Source organism: Natrix helvetica (assembly GCF_964273705.1).
Source record: "Natrix helvetica genome assembly, chromosome: Z".
NCBI lineage: Eukaryota > Metazoa > Chordata > Lepidosauria > Squamata > Natricidae > Natrix > Natrix helvetica.
Window position 1 is genome coordinate 53,613,590 of NC_138554.1, and position 22,765 is coordinate 53,636,354.

Genomic DNA, 22,765 nt, shown 5'->3' on the forward strand with positions numbered 1-22,765 from the left:
CTGTGCCATGGAGCGCTTTGAAGGTGGTAACCAGCACCTTGAAGCGCACCCGGTAGGCCACAGGAAGCCAGTGCAGCTCGCGCAGGATAGGTGTTATATGGGAGAACCTCGATCTCCCCATAATTACCCGCGCGGCTGCATTCTGGACCAACTGCAGTCTCCGGGTGCACCTCAAGGGGAGCCCCATGTAGAGAGCATTACAGTAGTCCAGGCGAGACGTCACCAGCGCGTGAGTGACTGTACGCAAGGCCTCCCGGTCCAAAAGGGGCCGCAATTGGCGCACCAGGCGAACCTGGTGGAACGCCCCCCTCGCCACGGCTGCCACATGATCTTCCATAGACAGCCGGGCATCAAGGAGGACGCCCAAATTGCGTGCCCCTTCCACCGGGGCTAATTGATCATCTCCGATGGTCAGCGATGGCATATGCTGGTTGAACCGGGAAGCCGGAAGCCACAGCCACTCTGTCTTGGAGGGGTTGAGCCTGAGCCTGTTGTCATCCATCCAGACCCGTACGGCTTCCAGACACCGGGACATCACTTCAACAGCCTCGTTGGGGTGGTTTGGGGTGGAAATGTACAGCTGAGTGTCATCAGCGTACAGATGGTATCCCACCCCAAAACCACGGATGATCTCGCCCAGCGGCTTCATATATATGTTGAACAGGAGAGGCGAGAGGATCGACCCCTGTGGGACCCCACAGATAAGGGGCCTCGCGGTCGACCTCTCCTCTCCTGCCAACACACATTGCGTCCGGCCAGAGAGGTAGGAGCGGAACCACCGTAATACGGTGCCCCCGACCCCCAACCCCTCCAGACGGCGCAATAGGATACCATGGTCGATGGTATCGAAGGCCGCCGAGAGGTCTAATAGGACAAGGATGGAGGAACAACCCCCATCCTTTGCCCTCCAGAGATCATCCACCAACGCGACCAAGGCTGTCTCCGTGCTGTGACCGGGTCGGAAGCCGGACTGGCGCGGGTCTAGATAATCAGCTTCTTCCAGGTGGCGCGGAAACTGCTGAGCCACCACACTCTCAACAACCTTCGCTAAGAAAGGAAGGTTGGAGACAGGACGGTAATTTGCTAGCTCCGTTGGGTCCAGAGAAGGCTTCTTGAGCAGGGGCCTCACCACCGCCTCTTTCAAGGCGGCTGGTAAAAGGCCCTCACCCAGCGAAGCGTTCACCAGCCCCAGTAGCCAGCCTCGTGAGCCCTCCCAGGAGGCCAGTACCAACCAGGAGGGACACGGGTCCAATAAACATGTAGTGGCTCGCAGTCGCCCGCGCAACCTGTCCAAATCTTCGGTGACAACAGGGTCAAACTTCTCCCAGCATGGTCTCTCAAGACTAGCCTCAGACGTCCCCACTGGAGCACTGAGGTGGGTCCATCCCCTTCGGATCCGATCGATTTTATCCTGCAGGAATTCTCCAAATTCCTCTGCCCGGCCCAGCAATGGGGGGTCCCGCTGCCCCTGTGACAAAAGGGAGCGAGTCACCCGAAACAGGGCGGCAGGGCGGTTCTCTGCGGACGCTATAAGGGTGGCACAATACTGACGTTTGGCCACTCTTATTGCCACAAGGTAAGTCCTTACGTAGGCTCTTACTTGTGCTCGGTCGGATTCGGAGCGGGAGGACCTCCACTTGCTCTCTAGGCGTCTCCTAAGGCGTTTCATCGCCCTTAGCTCCCCGTTAAACCAGGGGGCCCGGGTAGATCGTGGCCGTCAGAGAGGCCGCAAAGGCGCCACCCGGTCTAAGGCACCGGCGGCCGCATTATTCCACGCGGCTACCAAGTCCTCTGCCCGGGGGCGGGGCAGGTCTGCAGGAGGTGGCCCAAGCTCTGCCTGGAACCTATCTGGCTCCATCAGACGCCTGGGGCGGAACCATCTGGGATAGTCTGGTTCCGCCTCCCCGCGGTGGGGAGCAGCGCCAGGGAAGTCCAGCTGGAGAAGTGAGTGATCTGACCATGACAGGGGCGTGATGACTAAATTCCCTCTTCCCAGATCACTCGTCCACTGGTCGGAGACAAACACAAGATCCAGTATGTGGCCTCTCTCGTGTGTGGGGTCCTGAACTACTTGAGTCAGATCCATGGCTGTCATGGAGGCCATGAATTCCCGGGCTGCCCCGGATGCCTCTCCCGTCGATGGCAGGTTAAAATCCCCCATCACTAATAGCTTGGGGGTTTCAACCGCCATCTCCGTGATCCGCTCGAGGAGCCCGGGCAGGGCCGTTGATGTATGGCGGGGAGCCAGGTATACTATCAACAGGCCCAGCTGACTCCCTGGGCCCCATTTCACGCCCAGAGACTCACAACCAGATATCTGCGACACAGTGAATTCTCTCGGTGCCAAATCTTCCCGGATGATTATCGCTACCCCACCACCCCTACCTTGGGCCCGTGGCTGGTGGAATACACGGTAACCTGGAGGGCACATTTCCCTGAGGGGCAACCCCCCCTCTGGGCCCAGCCAGGTTTCCGTTATTCCTGCGAGGTCCGGCTCCCCCTCTGTGATCAAGTCACTGATGAGGGGGGCCTTATTAATCACGGACCTCGCGTTACATAACATCAGCCTAAGGCCCAGGCTCTGCCGATCCTGTCCACCTAGCCTGCGGGGGTTGGTACAAGCGACCGGGCGTATCCAGCGGCCCCGGTCTCCCAACCGATTGTATGTTCTTCTAGTGTCCTCGCGCCCACCCCTCCCTACGACCGATATTCTCAATCTTACACGGGAAAAGACCAGAATATGCCAGGACCTGCATATCTATACCCATGAAAATCTACGAAAACACACACACACACACACACATAATCATGCACAAATTAATTTACCAAAAATATTAGAAAGTGGCTAATAAATTAGCTAAATGTGAACACTGCTACCTGTCCACTAAAACACACATATCTGAAAGTGGTTAGCCCTATTTCCAAAGACTGCCCTTTTATCATACCAAATGTCAACTTTATGCATCCTCTTTTATTCATCTGTGAGGGGGGGGGGGAAAGACAGCAGGTGTCTTTGTGTTTATAATGAATCTTAAGATTATAAACAGAGAACATAAAATGTATCTACATGGTGATTACATTAGTTTCAGTAAGACCCAAAAAGATGGACCTTTTATTAGGGTGTTAATGGATATATTCAGTTCATCTTCATGAATATTCTCCTACAATTTTGCCAAGAAAACCAATTTAGAATCATGAATATACAGGGTTCATCAGAACAAGTGCTGCTCATACACTTGGGACTTCACCAAATGGACTTCAGCATAATCAGAATGACTATGTCTTATGCAATCATCAATGGACCAGTTCAGGCCTTATCGTTAAGACATATCCAAGGGCTGATGGCAATTCAGATCATGAATTGTTGATAGGCAAGATTAAAGTCAAACTATGCACCAACAAAAAGATACATTTGATGTTACCAAAATCCCTGTTATATATACGGTACAATTGGGATGAAAAATAGACTTGAACTATTGCATCCTGCTGAGGAGGGGCCTGATGAACTGTGGAAGGGCATTCAATTGATCATTGTTGGAACTGCATCATGCAAGAAGCCAGGGGGAATTTACAAGTGGCGTTCAGATGAAACCATCTAAATATCTGAGCAAAAAAAAAAAGGCACAAAAAGCAACAGGCAACTGGGAAGAACCAAAAAGACTGAACTTTGCTTTCCAGAGAGCAGCAAAGAAGCAGCAAAGTTTATTGGGATGAGTGATGTAAACATCTTGAAGTGGACAACATGAAAGGTCATGCTAGGAATGCATTTATGCAAGTCAAAAAGAACCAAGCACTATTTACAGGTGGTCCTAGATTTACGACCACAATTGAACCCAAAATTGAATTAGTGATAAAAGAATTAATGATAAAAGTAAATCAGGCCGCCAAAGTACACGGCAGTTGGACACCATCAAAGTTGACACCAAACAGAGCATAATACAACTCAAAAAAGTGGTGCAAGATTGGATGATTTGGAGACACATGGGCCATAGAATTGCTAAGAGTCAGACGTGACTGAATGGAAGTCATCGTGATCTTCATTCTCCCCTAAAGCAATGTAATTTGAAAACATAAACATTTATATTTTCAATATGTAAAATACTAAAAGAAATAATTATCATTATAGTTCCATCTCTTAAGGAAGGTAAACAAAATTTTGGAAAAAAGGAGATAAAATGAATCCTGCTTGATCCTAAGAACATATCATTATGCTCCAACAACAAAATTGGTCCTTGCAAGGATTAGAGTTATCAATTTAAACAAATAACAAAAAACCTTTGCCTTTGAAAATTAAAAACCCAAAAGCACTTTAGAATGTGGTAGTCAAGTTACATGCCCATATATTCAAACCACAGAATATACTAGTAATATGCATAAAGAAAATGGTTTCTGCTTGTATGAAGGAAAAAGAACAAAATCAGACCCAATCACATATGATATATGCCACATGCCTAATAAAAATGTGATATGGTTGAGCTCATCCATCATCATAGAGCAAGATATCATCAGAATGCTGACTATACCCAACTGTACATGTCTATCCCGATGAATTAGCAATGCCATGAACGTCATTTCCCTGTGTCTAGAGGCTGGAAGGTGCGAGGATCTGATTAGGGCACAACAAGCTTCAGTTGAGCCCTGGCAAGACCAAATTGCTTTGGTTTTGGGGGTTTAATGATTCAAGGCTATGCCATTTTTGGAGTTGGATGGGGTTGCACTAGACAGACCCATGTGCAATTTAAGGGTTCTTTTAGACTCACATCTCCTGCTCAAGAAATAGGTGGTAGTTGTGCCTAGGAGGGCCTTTTCACGGATGTATGTGGTGCGCCAACTGCCGCCATTCCTGGATCACGCAGGCTGTTTATAGTCACTCATGCTCTAGGTATCTCCAGGTTGAACTATTGCAATGCCCTCCATATGGGGCTTCCTGGAAACTTCAGTTGCTACAGAATGTAGCAGCATGAGCATTTATGTGAGCTCCTAGGACAAAGGAGTATTGGCTTCCATTCTGCTTCCAGGTCCAATTCAAGATGCTGGTTTTAATCTTTAAAGCCCTTCATGACATGGATTCAGGCTATCTGAGGGACTGCCTTTCCCTATTTACATCAGTCCATCCCAGCAGATCTTACAGAGAAGGCATGTTGCAAATAGTTTGGCTAAGGATCTAAATTTAATAGGTCCCCGATGTTCCTTTTCTGCAATGGTGGCTGCCTTAAGGAATATTCTTCTTCCCGAAATTAGATTGGCATCATTCCTTTTGATATTCCAAAAGCTCCTGAAGTTCTGGTTTTGCTGCTGGGCCTGGGGCCCTCATAGAATCACTGATTTATCTAGTTGAGTGGCCCATTATTATTTTCTTCAACTGTGAGATTTCCAGTTTTTAAGGGTATTTATTACTATGGTATTTTATATTTAAAGGGGAACGCGGTGGTTCAGTGGATAAGACTCTGAACTTGTCGATCAGAAAGGTCGGCAGTTCGAATCCTGCGTAATGGAGTGAGCTTCCCATTACTTGTTCCAGCTTCTGCCAACCTAGCAGTTTGAAAGCATGTAAAAATGCAAGTTGAAAAATAGGGACCACTAGGTGGGAAGGTAAGTGTTCCATGCACCTTTGGTGTTTAGTCATGCCAGCCACATGACCACGGAGACATCTTCGGATAGCGCTGGCTCTTCGGCTTTGAAACGGAAATGAGCACTGCCCCTAGAGTCGGGAACAACTAGCATATATGTGCGAGGAGAACCTTTACCTTTATTTTATATTTAGATTGCTATTTTTGTATTTTCACTGGAGCTAGATAAATTTGAGAGGGGGGGTTATTGTTTATTTATTTTTGTGTTCTCATATTGGAAAGTTGCCTTTATGTAACAATTCTACCGATAGCTACAGGTTATGAATTCTATGTAAGAAAATTAAGAGGGCAGATAAGACCCCATCCCTCGTGTGCTATGCATAAATTAAGCCTGTTCCCCCAGAGTTATTATAGCATGCATTGTTGGTAGAAAGCAGAAGTCATTATTCAATTAACACTTCCGAACTGCTATTATTATTTTTTTGTCTTCTCCCTCAAAATAGGCTTGAACCACTCTGCATTCCTCACACAAAACATTATGTTTTCCATGGGTTCTCTCTTGCTAGCTAGAGAATAAAAGTGTAGCACTGCAGAAGAATTAGCACCTAAATCCTTCAGGCTTCTCTATCTGCGTAAACAGCAAGAAAAGTAGATTACCAACTTCCTGGCAGATTCATTAAACCTTTCGGACACTAGTAGCTTTTGTCATTTTATTTGTTTGTTTGTTTATATTTCATAGTTGTTAACCACCCATATCTCTTGGATTTACAAGGCTCTGTGAATTGGAAAACTTATCTGCAGCTATATATATATTTTTTTAACGCGATCCCATATAGTTCAAATAAGCAGGTTTTAAACTAAAAGGCACATTTTAAGAATCCGGTTCTCATCCTTGAAAAATTAATCTCTGCATTTAAAAATCTTCAGCACATTTTGCTCTCCTATAACTTTTGAATTCTTTATTAACTCAAATCAATGCTTTGTTATCAAATTGTTTAAACATATTTAAACATGTTTAAATCTAGTCAACTAAAGTAGAGTAGGTTATCAAGGTTGCATGTATGACCTGTCTACCGGCTGATATGGATATGAGCAACAAACCACGAGTAAAGGTTTATACATTGCGTTGCATTTTACTTATGTCAGTATTTTGAAGCATCTGTTTGGATATAAGCAAATAAAACATTTTTCTGCCTTTTCTGATTCCATAGGGAAATGTCTCTTGGATTAATTCACCCGATTCAAATTTAAACTTGCAAGCATACACACAACTCCACCCCCATTTTATTTATAGCTCAGGAAGAAGCCCCAATTCATAATACAACTTCAGTGTACAACCCATTTAATTAACTGTATTGTTATTCACATCTCTGATAGGCAGGAATGTGAGCATTTGCTATTTGATAAATTGGGAATATATGAAGAAATCCTCCTTCCTTCCTTCCTATCTGAAAGGATCTGAAAACAGACATTAAAGCAATGTGAATGAGAAGTGCACATTCAGAAGTCAGACTTCAGTGTGGGTCTTTAGAATATTTTGTTTTTCTTTTATTATTTATTTTTTGCTTTTTATTAGAAAAACAATAATCTGTTCTTGCAATCTACCACATTAATTCCAATGTGGGAATGCCTCCCCCCCCCCTATAGATATTACTGCAAAATCAACAGTAGTCAAGGACTCCCAAAATATTTAAAATTTTCTGTTAACAGTCGAGTCTCAATCATTATCACAAATGTATATTTGAAGTCATTTGAAAACCTGCTCTTTAAAAGTTTAATATTAAGTTCTATTGTGTCATTAGATCTTGGTAAACAGAAGCCTCAAACACAGGTCTTTGAAGTTCAAGTCTGGATTTTAAAATAAAACATGAAAAAAATTAAACTATGAAAGCATACCTATGTTTCAAATCATAGCAAGATTACACTGCTGAGTGGTATTTTGATTATTGACAGGTTTTTAAACTTTGCAAAAGTAGGAAAAGACACTACCACAATCACAGCTGAGCCATCATTACAGAAATTCAATACATATTTTTTTATTCATGTCTGGGAAGAGGGTGGTTTAAAAAAAGGAAGTTATATCCTGAAATAATGGGCCATTCATAGGACAAGGGTAACAAGTACCCCTTGCTAGCCTTTGTGACGCATGTGAAAAGACAGAGCTCTCAATGCAGTTCAATTCTATTTGATGTCTCCAGCCTGCATGGGGGAGGCAGGACATAGGGCAATGACAACATTAGCACCACTTACAAAGCATTTTTGTCCTTTCCCCCAAAGATTATGAGCAATATTCTTAGAATGTATGAGGGCTTTTTGTTCAAACCTATTCATATACTTTATTTCCATGCAACAGCCCTATGATTCAACATTCTTAATGACTAAACTGAAAATGTAGATAAGGGATTTAGGCTAATCAAGCAGCACCTACTCTAAGATCATTTGTGGAATGTGGCTGCAGAAAGATTTAAACTAAACAGAATCCAAGATTCACAAAATTCCTTGAAACCAGCATGAAGGGCAGAAAAGATCTGTCCTTCAAGCTTGGTATAATTTATCCATTCCATACACAGCATTGTTGGTTGAGGAAAGTATATTTTGTTGCAAGGACAGGGAAAAGGAAGGTTTGACATGGGCTTGTCATTTTCACAGTAACTCTGAATTTCTTTTTAAAACATGCACTTTCTTCTTTAGCCTCTTAGCGCCCAACCTATTCACACCCAGGAGCAATGCTGAGTATTCTGAATTTACTTTTGGCATATAGGATCCAGCAACAGACAAACCTCAGACTATTTTCTTTGCTGGATCAAATCAACAACATACTAAAATTAGTGCTAACCAGCTGGTCATAGGAAACACAAGCAAAGCACAACGGTGGTTTCATTCTTGGTTGTTAAGCCCTTGTATATATGCTGTGGGAATAGCTTTCACTGCTACTTATCTCTACCAGATCTGTTCTCCATACTTATTTGGTAAGATTTATGTGGATGTCCAATAATTTCTACATATCGTTACATTTTGCATGGCCAATGGCTTCTGACAGTTACTATCCCTCAAGATTCAAGTGCTATTTTTACAGACATGTGTATACAAGCTAGAAGGAATACTTTCTACAACAATTAAAGGTGCTTCATTTTTTTCAACAGTTCTTTCATATTTTGACAATATATTTCCCTCATAGCATTGTAAGAATTTGTCCAATGAAATAGCCACCCACAATAATAATTATGATATTGGGCCCAATCATGTGGGCATTATGTATCTAATACTATTTTCTTTGGTATATGACAAGTTCCCTGCCCAAAATGATTTTATTTGCTTTTATTGAATTAAAAAAAAAGGAGACTCGAATGCTGTAAAGCAAAACCGCAGCCTCAACTTTATCTGCATTTTCAATGCATCTGAGCTCCACAAAGATCCCACAGGCATTCTTAGAAAAGGATGGGTGGCTGCAACACAGAGCTTTATTAGAAGAAAGACCCATTTCCTCCCCTCTTCCTACCAGGCAAGATAAATTGGGGCAATGTAGAAGCATCTGGGGGAGCTAAGGGATACAATGGAATATTTTGAGGGGCAAATACAGTTAGTTTTATATATGTGCATTTCTTTTTGCATACTAATTGGTTATTTGTTTAGGAGTGAAACACTTCGTGGCAATCATTACACAGTCTCCAAGATCCAAATACGTTCCGTAACCCCCCAAAAGTTGAAAAACATTGATTCATAATGATTTGACATCATTATGACAGTGTGTATCTGAATAAAATAGGAAGAGAGATTAATGAGCTATAGGGCTCTTCAGCAATCCGTATTCAAAGAAGGTGATTTGGAATCCATGGGGCTGCTCACATAACATCTGTCAACACTCCTTAAAGAACCTGTCATTCTTCTTGAGCTTTCACATATTCCTCTCATGAAAAATATTTGAGTTAAGAAAGTATGACAAGTGCCCATACATGTAGTGAACTGCTTTTCCCCCTATGAATCCTGGCTGCTGTGCAATTATTATAAGCACTTTTCCTCTCATACAATACTTTAATTCAGGGACATTATAAGAGGTCAACTATCTCGACTTTCTTAATTTATCTTACAAACTAAGCTTAGACATAGTTCGTTTATTTCATTTCAAATCCAGATCTAATTACACTTACGCAAAAATTAAAAATTCATTACTTGCTAAAATTAAGCATTAATTCAAAATACCAGGAAACAAGAATCTATAGAAAGCTGGATTATGGTGTAGCCATATATGTGAAGTGATCTTACTAACACATCACTAAGGACACTGCTTCTTTCAAGTCCACTATTGATCCCAGAACATTTGCCATACTATCAGAAAAGCACTCTAAATTTAGATTCCTTTGCTTCATGGTTTAAGTAGGAAAAAAAATCTTCCTCCTTTATTATATACTGAATAATCAAGACCACTCTATTTTAAAGCTGCATTCTCCAAAGGAAAAACTGAATAATTTATCAGGGAAATTAATAATGATAAATGTACTATGTATAGTAATCCATTTGCCAGATGATGTTCAACAAGTAATAAATTCAGAAGCTTAAAAACTTTTTTCTCCTTAACAACAGGACAGCTGACTTATAAAAGCAAAATAAAATGCAAAATTCTGCAAATAAGGAAACAATACGGATCAGCAGCAAAAATACATAGTTGTATTATGTACAACTAGAAGATTATCAGTGCTTTACTTTTGTACAATATTACACTACTTCAAAAGACAAGACACTAAACATGTGCAAACCAATATATTCCTCACATTAAGCATACATCACATATATGTTAATGTTATTTTAAAAGAAAGCAGAATTTCAAGCAATTTGCTTGAAAGATTTACATTGCACCTAGTTATTTTTTTTCCTTTAAAGAAACAGATCCACGCTGTATAAATACTTACAGTCTGCAGCTACTTACAGTCTCCAGCAGTTTCCAGGAGGATAGGAAAAGAAACTCAGCCCCAAGAAGTCATCAAGAAATATGTGATAAAAAATGACCCACAAAACACGATGCTGAACATAGGGATGTTGCCCAAGGAAAACATTCTTGAGAAGGCCAAATGCTTTCTGGGCTCATCAAAATACAAGTTCTGACAGCCACCAAGATACGTTCTAAGCCGGCTATTGTTTGAGACAACACAGCACAGCTTTTTCTCCTCCCCTTATTACAGTGCATGAACATTATATGCATCTCAACCATTCTCCAGGGGGACATTAAGTTCTGTTTTCACAGTGGTTTTTGAGTAATAACAATGTGAATGTGCAGTCCAATCACTTTGCAAATGTAGATTTGCACTCTCCTAAAACCTACAGGTCAAACTGATTATTTCATTAAAATAGTTTGGGTCATATAACATTTTGTTCATATTTTCCCCCTTCCATTCTTCTCTACAATTAAAGGAAATGTCTCCTCTAGCAGTCAAAGACAGCAGAATCACAATGGAAGACATTAAGAGAGAAATTCCATTGAAATAGTGCCTGTAATCTTAAGCATTTTGTTAAGAAGTTTTACTGAATGAAGTTAGAATTATTTCTAAGCAGTCAGATAAAAATCAAAATTAAGAATCTTTGTTTTCATCACATAACTTTCTTAAAACATTTTACAAAATTAATGTACAATACAGTGAAATAATTATGAATATAACTTCTATTTAATAATATAGAGGTAGGTTAACAGAACTGACACTTGATCTCCTCTATAAAATTTAAACATGATGTTTCATACAATTGAAAAACTGGTTATCATTCTCTTAGTGGCTACGATTTCCTCAAACAGAAAATAACTACAACTGAATTGAACTTACACTGATTCATCTTTAAATGATTTTACAAGTATGTATTTCTTTGCTAAAGATTTACAAAACTTACTAATTCAGGAACAGAACCATTCTGTTTCCCTTCTGTCCATGCTGATGCTCCTTAGACCATGCAGTTCCAGGGACAGTGCAGCAGTTTCGAGAATAAACCCTCCAATCTAGAAACATCTGGTTTCTAGCACGCATGCGTGCCCGTGTATGATTTTTGGGACACAAAGGGTGTAGCCCAAACACAGCACTCTGACCTAAGCAGTCATGTCCAAGACACAGCTCCCTGACCAAAACACAATTCAATTTACGTCAGGAAACTGCATAACCATGTCTTGAAATAGCATGATGGGAAGGGGGAGGGAGGGGGATGAAAAGTTCCAGAGTTGTCCAGAACATTTCATTTGCAAATCTGTAAATTTTACGATCCCTATTTGGTACTAAAAACTGTGAAATGATATCCATTTTTAAATTTAAAGTAATTTGTACAACTTATAAATTAATTGGAGTATTATGGCATAGTTTAAAAATTAAATCTATATCTTTTTCTGTGTACTGACCAATATCTTCTGATCTTATATTGAATAAGAAGGCATTTTTATAGAAAACTATTCCAGACTAGTGAATAAGCCATTATTTAAATCATTAAAATGAATGTTTCTTAGTGGTTTAAATCATGGCTTACAATTATTTGTCAGTCAGTGCAACACAACGTTGGGTGCAGAAGCAGGAATACCCAATCAACTGTGAGCCATGCAAACTCACTGGATAACTTTGAGAGTTATCATTTCTCAGCTCAATCTATCCACCAGGTTGTTGCTGCAGGAAAAAGTGGTAAAAGGGCTAGATAGGCAACCTTGAGTTCCTAAGAACAAAATATGAAGACATAAAACTAATAAATAAATTAGTAAACAATCAAATCTAGATTATAGGTGTTTGACCATTATATGCTAATCACTGAGCTTAGCACTTGTTAAAAGTATTTACCAATTTGCACTTATTCTGGGGAGTTACAGGTTCTAGTCTATTTTACCATGGAGATTCATGTGGGCTAATCACTCTCTCACCTCAACCAATTGTACAAGATTGCTATTGTGGGGAAAAATATGAGGCAGGTACATTGTCATTTGCATTCACCTTCAGCAACAAAAGGATACATATCTTAACAGCATAAAATTTTAGCAGTAAACCAGATCACTTTGACATTTATTAATTAAAATAAGCCATTTATATTTCAGTATCATCAGCAACATGGGTGTGTCAAAATTTGAAAATGGCAGGTGGAGTATTATACAGGTATTGACTTTGCATGCATTATGAAAAGGAGTGGGATTGCAATGATGCTGCTTGCCACCTTACCAATGTTAACATAATCCTAATGATCGATCCTAATATTGATCGATAGTCTGTAAATGGCAAGAGGCTGCTACTTTATTATTGAACCCCTGTCTGCGTTGATCTGAAAATATGTATGAAAAAGGCAATATTTTTCTATGGACTATTATAAAGAAAAATACCAGTTTCATGAAGTTTTTGTACAAATTTCAATATAACCTTAAGATTTTCAATAGAGGATCTGTATAAAACGACAATGGAAATAGCCTAACACTGCAGGAATGCATAAAATAAAAATGTTGCATGATGATGGAAAGGGGGTTGTCAAAATATTTTTCTACCCTATTTTATCATGCAAGAAAATGGAAGCTAAAGCATCAGAATTGTCAGACTGAGTAAATAACGTATTTCACACAACATGTAACTAAACTATGGAATCCAGTATCAACAGATAAAACAATGGCTACCAACTTGAGAAAAGTAGCCATATTCAAGAAGAATAAAACTATCAGTATTAGAAATCCTGTATTAAAAACATGATTTAGCATACCAATTGCAGGGAATATAACTCTTATATCCTACTTTGGGGGTTCCCAGAAGCATTCTTTGGTCAGTGTTAAAAACACTGTAAACAGATAACATGTTCATTGACACAAAACTTAACTTTTTTCTTGATTGTATTATTCTGCAAAGTGGCATGTATACAAGACTGGTAGTAATAATTATAATATTAATCATCATAATTATCATCATTGGGATAATGTATGTTACCATTTGCACCTATATAAAGCAAGATTGCCCTTGGTTTTATTCAGAAAAGTTTGGTTCATCACACAAGACAACTGCTTAACTTGCCCCCTCCAAATGCAGACAAGGAATGCACTATCTGAAAACTAAATAATAGCCTGCGCAAGTTAAAGCTTATAAATAGGTTCTTAACTTTATTAGCAATAAAGTCATAGCTGGGTAATAAAAGTTTCATAAAAGTTTACAGATGAAATCAGATTTCTACATATAGAAGCAGCATAACTCACTTTTGTTACTAAAGCTATAACGTGCAATGAAAGAAATTAATGAGCTGGCTGGACTAATGATCTGGCTCCATATAAGCCAGTTACCTGCAGAAAAAAGGTGGCCCAAACTTAAAAACCTGGATGTGACTCAACAGGATTCATCTCTTCGCTGACTTCTCCACTTCCTTTCCACTTAAAATACACTCTGTTCAGATCGCTAGGAATCACCGGCCTTTATATCTTCTATTCTGTCTTCCTCGTGGGTAGAAACTTCATCCCACTCTTCCCTTCTCCCTCCCTCCACAGAATACCCTTCTAAATTGTCCTTATCAGCTCTCGATTTTGTTTTATTTGTACAATTTACTGTTCTATAGTTAACATTATGCATCAGTATTATCATGTGCTGGGGCACTTGTCGCAGGCCCAGAAGCGCAATATAACTCAGATAGCAACAAGCCCTTTTCCTACTTCTGCCCTTCTTTGATTTCAAACAACTGAACCTCGCTTGTTTTTGTTTTTATTTTTAAGTTCTGGCTACTTAAGTAATATTTCCTTCCAGCATCGCTTCCGCCATGTGACATTTTATTTAATCTGACATCGAGCGATTCTATGGAACGAAATTCTGTTATCCCGCCTTTTGCCTCTGCTTCGCCATTTCCCGGCCTTTCCGTAAGTACTTTAAAATGAGCGAGGGGGGGGGGGTACCTCTCAATAAAACTTCAAAATATCTCTCGTTTCTGTTCACCTTCAAGAGCGAAAGCTAGAAGTTTTCCCCCCTCCCCCTCAGGTGTCAAACTTCGTGGTCCCCATTCCTTAAATCTCCCCGTCCCCCAAAGACCCCAGTTGGAATCTCTAGCCTCCCCTATTTCCCACGTGGCGTCCTCGTCCTCGTCCCCCCTCCAAACCTATCTTCTCGCCGCCTCTCCCGCTTCCCCTCTACTCTTTGCTTCTGGACTCACCCGCCTGTCTCAGGCCATGTCATCGTGCGCGGATGGTGGACTCCTCTCCGGATCCTGAGAGAACGAACCTGCCACCCCCACAAGGCCTCGCTTTTGGAAACTTCTCTAGTGCTCTAGACACAACGAGCAGGTCCGGATACGATCTCCGAGGCTTCCTTCCCTCCCTCCCCCGTCTCCATTCCCAATGAAAATCAACGAAAACACATCTAAAGCTCTTTGCAAAAGAACCCCTAACAAGCACAAAAGTAAGGTGACACTTTGGTTCCTGATAATGCACTTAACAATACGAAATGCCGTTCAGCCTTGTTTGCAGAACTGTTTATCGTGCCTTTTGGGGGGGATTTGGAAAGGTTGCAGAAAAAATAAATAATGCAAAGTGCAATTGGTTATTGATAATTTTTGTCATTTTTACTTTTGCAAACACACATCCAAAAATAATCTTTGTATTTGTGTAATCTCAATAAATGTCTTCTGATATTCACCAGTCTGCCACACTGGAAAATGTTCACTCCTTTTCTCCTAACATCATCTCCTTAGGCTGCCCAATCAGTCACAGTGTCCTCCACTCCTCCTTCCAGTTTGTCAGTGTTGTTTTGTTAATGAAGCATTCAAAACCCAGGCCAATCTTTTTATTTCCAAAGCTATAGGCAAATCAATGCCTCCACTTTCAGAGATTTGCCACAGTATGGTGATCCGGCTATTAATATAGAATATTTTTTAGATAGCTTGCTTCAGCTTTCTCCCATATGATGTCTAGATTTTTCAGCCAATTCATCTTTGTTATACAATAATACAATAGCAGAGTTGGAAGGGACCTTGGAGGTCTTGTCCAACCCCCTGCCTAGGCAGGAAACCCTATACCATTTCAGACAATGGCTATTCAACATCTTCTTAAAGACTTCCAGTGTTGGGGCATTCACAACTTCTGGAGGCAAGCTGTTCCACTGATGGATTGTTCTAACTGTCAGGAAATTTCTCCTCAGTTCTAAATTGCTTCTCTCCTTGATTAGTTGCCACCCATTGCTTCTTGTTCTATCCTCAGGTGCTTTGGAGAATAGTTTGACTCCCTCTTCTTTGTGGCAACCCCTGAGATATTGGAACACTGCTATCATGTCTCCCCTAGTCCTTTTCATTAAACTAGACATACCCAGTTCCTACAACTGTTCTTCATATGTTTTAGCCTCCAGTCCCCTAATCATCTTTGTTGCGCTTCTCTGCACTCTTTCTAGAGTTTCCACATCTTTTTTACATTGTGGTGATCAAAACTGAATGCAGTATTCCAAGTGTGGCCTTACCAAGGCATTATGAAGTGGTATTAACACTTCATGTGATCTTGATGCTATCCCTCTGTTTGTGGAGCCTAGAACTGTGTTGGCTTTTTTGGCAGCTGCTGCACACTGCTGGCTCATATTTAAATGGTTGTCCAGGATTCCAAGATCCCTCTCACAGTTACTACTGTTGAGCAAGGCACCACCTATACTGTACCTGTGCATTTCGTTTTTCTTGCCTAAATGTAGAACCGTACTTTTTTCCCCATTGAATTTCATTTTGTTAGATAGTGCTCAATGTTAAAGTTTGTCAAGATCCTTTGTATCTTAAGCCTGTCTTCTGGAGTGTTGGCTATTCCTGCCAGCTTGGTGTCATCTGCAAATTTGATGAGTTCCCCATTTATCCCCTCATCCAAATCATTGATGAAGATGTTGAAGAGTACTGGGCCTAAAATAGAGCCTTGGGGTACTCCACTGCATACTTCCCTCCATATAGATGCAGTTCCACTGAGGACTACACGTTGAGTGCGGTTGGTCAGCCAGTTACGAATCTATCTGATTGTGATGCTATCTAATTCAAATTTTTTTACTTTATCTAGTAGTAGATTATGGTCTACATTATCAAATGCCTTACTGAAGTACAAATAAATTATATCGACGGCATTCCACTGGTCCACTAATTTTGTCACTTTGTCAAAGAATGCAATAAGATTAGTCTGTCATGATCTGTTTTTGACAAACCCATGGTGGCTTTTGGCTATTACTTTGTTTACTTCTAGGTGTTCACTAATTCATTGCTTGATTATCTTTTCCAGAATCTTCCCTGGTATTGAGGTCAGGCTGATAGGTCTGTAGTTTCCTAGATCTATTTGTTTTCCTTTTTTGAAGATGGGAACCACATCAGCTCTTTTCTGGCAGTTCCCCGATGCTCCAGGATCTCTGAAAGATATAGTTCAGCAGTTCTGAGATCTCGTCTGCCAGTTCCTTCAGAACCCTGGGGTGTAATCTATCCGGTCCTGGTGATTTGAACTCGTTTAGGGTAGACAGATGCTCACTTACCATTTTCTTCCCTATTTCAACTTTGGTTCCTAATCTGATTTTTGTGGTGCTGTTTTTGATAGGTTGGACTGTTTTTTTCCCCTTTGTGTAAAGACAGATGCAAAAAAACGAGTTAAATAGTTCTGCTTTCTCCCTGTTGCTTGTCACCTTCTTGCCACTTTCTTCCAGCAATGGACCAATTGTTTCTTTGACTTTTTTCTTGTTTTTAACATGTTGGAAGAAGCTTTTTTTGTTATTTTTTACTTGTGTCACAAGCCTTTCTTCATTGTGAGCCTTAGCTTTCCTCACTTCATCTTTACAGGCTTGGGCTATTTGCTGATATTCTGCCTTAGTTATGTCCCCCTCTTTCCCCTTTTTATACTTATCCTTTTTGTCTTTCAATTTGTCAGAGAGTTCTTTATGCAGCAGTGCTGATCTCTTTTGGGAGCTGTTGTTTTTCTTCTTCATTGGTATTGTGCTAAACTGGGCTTTTATAATCTCATTTTTCAGAATTTCCCAAGCTTCTTGAGTTGCTTTCCCCTTGAGGATTCTCATCCATGGAATCCTTCCCAAGCTCTCTCTTAAGTTTATTGAAATTAGCTCTCTTAAAGTCCAAGACTCTAGTTTGACTTTGTTCTACTACTTGTGTTTGCATAATGTTGAATTCCAATATTGTATGGTCACTTGCCTCCAGGGTTCCTGTGGTTTCAACACCTTCTATTATTTTCTCTCAGTTAGTGAGAATTAAGTCCAATATGGTTGATCCCCTTGTTCCCTTCTCTACTTTTTGGGAAACAAAGTTGTCTGCTAGGTTTGTTAGGAACCTGTTGGATCTTCCACTTGGTGCAGAGTTTGTTTCCCAGTTGATGTCAGGGTAGTTGAAGTCCCACATTACTATTGTGGTGTGCTTCCTACATACCTTAGTTAGCTGACTAGCAAAAAGTAGTATAGACCTATGGCAATGTCATTTCCCCCCCTCCCTTTAATATTGACCCAAATGCATTCAAGATAATTCTCATCGTTGTTGTGCTCTATTTCTGTAGAGATGTAGTTATTTCTTATATATAGTGCAACTCCACCTCCTCTTTTATTGGTCTATTTCTTTTATATAATTTAAATCCTTCTAGCTGAATGTTCCATTTGTGGATTTCATTCCACCAAGTTTCTGTAACTCAATCCCTTTCTTGGATGGGTGCAAACCATCTCTTTTGTACAGTTTTTCATTGGACCAGCTGCAGACATCATGACTAATAAAACCAAAGCCTTTTACACCACTCCTTTAGCCACACATTAAGCACTGCTACACGCTGCTCCTTCCCTTTTTGTTCCTTATATGCTGGTAAAACCTCTGAAAAGATAATCCTACAACCTATACTACTAAGTTCATACTCCAAGCTCTGGAAATCATTCTGCACAGAAAGTACATCTTTTGGGGACAGATCATTTGTGCCAAGATATATAATAGCATCAAAATCACAGTCCTTACTTGCATTCTTGACTACCTTAAGAATACACCTCTTGTCTCTGCTGGCAGTAGCACCTGGCAGACACCTGACCTCTTTCAAAATCTCCATATCTTTTCCTAAATTTACATCCTTTACGATTGAATCACCAACCAGAAGGTGACTTCTCTTTTTGGATACCTTGTCCTTCTTGTGCGACTGATGTGTGATACCTGGTTCACCCTTTCGCCTTTCCAAAGTAAGTTCTTCATTTTGGACCACGATTCCCTGCTTATTTGAGTCATCATTATCACAACTACCTTGACCTGTCACTTTATTTTTAAAAAAAGTTTAAGTTTTTATTTTTAAACAATCATAAAACAAACAACCATAGACACACACAAAGTATAAAAACCATCCTCGAATTTCCTACAGTGTGTCGATTGGTTAGCAAGCTTTTGTGCCTCCTCACAATAGTCTTCACTTGCAATTTACATAAAGTCTCATATCATCAATCTGATATATATGTATACAATTATTATGATTATTAAACATTCATTGACTATAGCTATTATTACATCCTTTTTACGTGAAATATTCTAAATTTAAAATAAATTTATATTATGGCATTTCATTACATCATCCTGGAATCATCCAGTAATATTATGGCATTTCATTACATCATCCTGGAATCATCCAGTAATATTACATCTTTATATTCTATTCTATATAGAATTATTTATCTTTTATAAAAAGCTTTTCAACATCATCTCCATAGTTCTCACTCACAATTTATGTAAAATTTCATATTATCAATCTGTATATATATGCATTATTATCATTGTTAATTATTTATTTAACTGTAAACTATTATTACTTTGTCTTATACATAATACTCAAATTTTAACTAAGTTTAACTTAATTTTTATTATGACATTTCATTTCATCATCCTGTATCCTTCCAGTAGTAGTGCAGGCCTATATTTCTTGCCATTTGTAGAATTTGTATTCTTGAAAAGTCTTATGTGGACTTCTCTTGGCAACTTGTTGTTCATTGCATATCTTGCAAAGACACACAACCCTCCATCTGTTCCTTCCATCAGCTTTCCTTTCGATATTCCACTCCTATCATTTCCCTCCACGCTCGATTTATTGTCAATGTCAACAATTTTCTTATCACTTTGTTCATATTTTCCTTCAATTTTTTGAACTCTATTCTCAAATTTCATCATAGTTTTGAAAATATTCTCAAATATTCCCTCCATTCTTTCTGTTCTTTGTTCTATAATCTCAAATTTTTGTACTTATTTGTAGTTTTTGAATTTCTAGCATAATTATTTGCAATGTTAATTCCTTTTCTTCTTCATGTTGCGCCATTTTTCCAAGTTGTAAACACTGCCACTAAGACATTCAAGGCTTTTTGCTAGGTTTCAAAAAGATTCACTGTAATCTTTCAAGTCAAGCCTTTCTCTTTACTCCAGTCCAGCTACTGTTAGTACTCCAGAAGAGCATCTGCATAAACAAACCGTGCTCTTCCTACTGTCCCATTCAATAAACAAAGTCAGAAGCCTTGAGATATAAGATGTTTCCAAGCCTCAGCCTCTAGGTGGCAGTGTTACTTCTTTTTCCTCTGTTTTTACCTCTCTCTTTAAGCTCTGAAGTTGGGAAAAGAAAAGAAAAATGCTTAAAAGGTACGATCCAACCGAGCGTTGAAAAGAAATAGATTCTTGATCCACAATACAAAAAATGGGGGAAAATAGAAGAAGAAGGGGGAAAAAAGCCAGACCAATTTAAAAAGTAAGAGGCATTTGTAAAAATTCCATCCATTAAAAAAAAATGAAATTAAAAAAAGAAAGATAACACACTGATTTTAATCCAGGCTTAATTCACCGCTTGCTTTCTTCTGTCTTCAATTTTAATTTTACTCTAAATCTTTTTGGGTATTCTCTTCTCTAATATTAAAATTTATCTCACCATTTCGACACACCCTCTCTCCTGCTTTTCTTCTGTTCAAGGGCTATCCCGATCTTGTGCAGCTTCAATGGCTGCTTCTCTTTAGCTGGAAAAAAGGGCTTCTCCCGGATCAATCAGGGACTTTACGATGTCCCTGAGATCAGCAGGACGTGCCCTTCTCTATTACCGTCTCTACGGAACGGTTTAGGTCCAAAAGGACCGTCCAGCAGCAGAGATATCGACAGCAATCCCGGAGCACCAAGATTGCATGTAGTGTCATTGCAACATCAAGCCCCACCTCTGCCTTGACCTGTCACTTTAATGTCCCCATTAAGGTCAGCAAGGGCGCTATATCTGTTATGCTGGGACACAGCAAAAGCTTTGTGTTTATGGTTCACAGCTTTCACCCTGCCAGATCTCACAGTTCTGCAGACTGCTCTTCTCCTGTGGGATCTTTGCAGTAGAGGGAGGTGATAGTGTGGCATCTCCATAGGGTGGAATGGCCGAATTGGGCACCTAATTTTTGCTTGGAGAGCACAGATTAAAGATTCTAGATAGGTAATCTGTCTATGTAAACTAGGGGGAAAGCATCCAAATTTGAAAAGGGGACAATATCCAAAATTGTTAACAATACATATTTATTAGGTTCGTATTTTGATAGCTGAAGCAAGGCCAATACATACCTCTCACAGTCCCCACATAATTTTGATCCTTATATCAGCCTAAAGGCAAACTGACATCATGCTAAATTAAAATGTGTTTTTAGTGGGCATATTGGCTTGACTTGTTATAAAAATCCAGTCATTGTGGTTTGTACATCATTAATTGTGACTTAGGTCATTGTATGCATCAGACCAATTGCCACGTAGGCAACAAAGTATAATGAATTAATCATAGCTTAGTGCATTTGTGAATTCAGCCATAAACCTCTATCTTTATAGGAGTGCCTGTGTCCCTTGAAATGCCTTAGATTCTACACTAATGACTCAAAGATGCTGGTCAGAACTAATCCTTCCATTCCCCTCCTCCCATTCCCATCCAGCCAGAACAGATGAAGCTTCTTGGATTATAAGTGAAATGTCTTTTTCCTCTTCAAGGGAAAAAACCATAATCCACTTGCCTTTTGAAAAAGCACTTTTGAGACAGCGGTGGAATTCAAACTTTTTTACTACTTGTTCTGTGGGCATGGCAAGGATACTACAAAATCCCCATTCCCCCCCCCCCACTCTCAAAATTTCCGCTACTGGTTCTCCAGAACCTGTCAGAATGGGCTGAATACCATCTCTGCTTTGAGACAACCACGACCTGGATGACTGAGAATCTCCATAGACATCTGTATTAGTGACCTATATCCTATCCTGCTGACTATTGCTATACCATTTCATTTACTACACTTGACACAAAAGGAAACTGAGCAAAGTGACATCCAGAATGGAACTATTTTAAAAATTCTATGGGCATTCTTCTCCCACTGAAATGACTTTAAAATTATTAACAGTTTCTAGCTTATTTCCCAAATAGGCTCTTGGAAATTAGTGCTGCCTAAATAAGATTGAACTGTTGCAAATGTTTTTTTTTATTTCGTTGTTATTGTCTTATGTTTTTAGTGATGATTGTTTTAGGATAATGTTTTTATGTGTTATAGTTTGCACTGCAACCCACCACAAACACAATACAATACAATACAACACACACACACACACACACACACACAGAGTACATATATATTGAGGGGGGGGCTTTGTGTTGATTTCTGGCTAGTCCTGGGACTAGTCTTGCCAACAAAATATTCTTGGCAAGATTTTGGAAATGGTTTGCCGTTACCTGCTTTACTTAGAACATTTAATACATTTCTCTATACCAACGTAAAAAGGACAAACAGATTCAAAACTCACACCAGTTTGAGTATGGAGTGATTGCTAGAGAATTGAACTCTGGGGCAAGCCTCGAGTCCAAACTTAAACACACTCATGAAATTTTGTGTAACTTTGAGGCAGCCACTTTCTTTTACCCCACCACCTCCAAAGGATAAACTTGCTGTGAATATTATCCAAGTTGCCTTAGGTCAGTGGTCGGCAAGCCGCGGCTCGCAAGCCACACGCGGCTCTTTGCACATTTTAATGCGGCTCTTCCTTTCCCTTTTTTCTTTTCGACCCACAATGATTAGGGAGGATCCTGAAGTCGGGCGGGGACGAGAAGCGAGGAGGCAGAAAAAGAAACGGAGGCTAAGGAGCTTCCCCCCGCCCCCTCCCAGCAAAAATTTAACCGGGGAGCCGGGCGGGCAGTAGCAAATTAGCCGATCACGCTGCGTGATCGGTTAATTTGCTACTACCCACGCTGCGTGATCGGCTAATTTGCTACTGCCCGCCCGGCTCCC

The 22,765-nt window shown here is 40.2% G+C and overlaps 1 protein-coding gene across 4 annotated transcripts in view; it reads right to left on the bottom strand.

Annotated features, from left to right (window-relative positions):
* The window catches only part of GJC1 (gap junction protein gamma 1), a 32,452-nt gene extending 17,654 nt beyond the window's left edge, over positions 1-14,798 (bottom strand). Inside the window, exon 1 of one of the 4 annotated variants that reach the window (XM_081971215.1) lies at positions 14,688-14,798. The gene's annotated coding sequence lies outside the window, so the exon portion shown is untranslated. Of the gene's footprint in view, positions 1-10,477; positions 10,659-11,444; positions 11,559-14,687 lie in introns of those variants that run through there. The other 3 variants (XM_081971214.1, XM_081971217.1, XM_081971218.1) reach the window with 3 other exon arrangements.
* Positions 14,799-22,765: the final 7,967 nt, after the last annotated feature.